Source organism: Solanum tuberosum, unplaced genomic scaffold (genome assembly GCF_000226075.1).
Source record: "Solanum tuberosum cultivar DM 1-3 516 R44 unplaced genomic scaffold, SolTub_3.0 scf00383, whole genome shotgun sequence".
NCBI classification, from domain to species: domain Eukaryota; kingdom Viridiplantae; phylum Streptophyta; class Magnoliopsida; order Solanales; family Solanaceae; genus Solanum; species Solanum tuberosum.
This window is the reverse complement of record NW_006239307.1, coordinates 222,178-223,403: the sequence shown is the minus strand read 5'-3', so window position 1 is coordinate 223,403 and position 1,226 is coordinate 222,178.

Sequence of the window (1,226 nt, the reverse complement as noted above, 5' to 3'; positions counted from 1 at the left end):
GAGGATGAAAGTCACTGAGCCTAAATGACCATACCTTTGCATTCAGCCCCATTACAAGCCTTAGAAAGACCTTTTTGATCTTGAGTAAGCTGTATCGAAAGTCAATTGGAAAATAAGGGAAAACTTATGGGTGAAAACATGCATTGTGTTCCTCTTTTTTTGAGTGTGAGCGTTGTAACTGATTCCTGATATTAAATTGACTCATTTATGTGTGTGAATATGGAATCATTCTTTACGTGAGGGCATTTAGATACTTTTGTTGAGCTTGAACTTGCACATGTAGCAAGTATTGCGAGCATGAGAATCTTTGGAAATGGTGTGTCACAATTTGAATCTTTGAGTACACAAGTGATCCTTGAATAAGTAAATTGAGTCTTGTTGTGTGCACTCATGATTTAGTCTTTGTAGCACTGTTTGAGGCACCCTATTTGAACTGCTGAACTTGAGTTTGCTTGAGAACATGAAAAAGTTTAAGTTGGGGGTGTTGATGAGTCCACAAATTGGACTCATTTAAGGCTTTATTTTAATAGAAATAGTATCCTCGAATGCTTGTTTTATGTCAATACCTGATTAAAATGTTTAAGTTTCAGGTATTTGAGGTTTTACTTGAAGCATGGACACTTAGGCGCAAAACGGAGCAAAAAGGAGCTGAAAAGAACAAGAAATGAAAGTCTGCGAATCGCCAAGTCCAACTTGGCGAGTCGCCGAATTGACATGCACCGCCCGTTGTTCCAGTACGCGAGGCCTTGAAGGAAGTGGATCGAAAGGCGAGGAAGGGAGCAGTCGGTGAGTCACCGATTAATTCCACGAAGCAATACTGTATCGCCTAATGATCCAGAATACGAGGATGCTGAAGGCAAGACACTGAAGGCGATGAGCTGATTAAAGGGCGGATCGTCAAGTTCATCGGCGATCTCGACTAATGTCGCCTAACGATCCGCCGCAGCACAATCTGTGAAAACTATAAATACTAGTTAGAGTTGTAGTGTTAGGGTGGAACATTTTAGAGTAAAAATTATTATTAGTCTATAGTATTTTTCTGTATTTTTTCTCAGGTTTGGAGAGGGTTTTGTGGAGACTTGAAGAAAGGAGTTCATCTTCCCCAAGTTGGAAGTGGATCTTCTTTATTTCTTCCGTAGCTTAATTCAAGGTTTAATTTGTTATACCCAGTTGATATCTTTATCATGTTAGGTATAATTTCTTATTTCTTGATGTGTGGCTAAAAA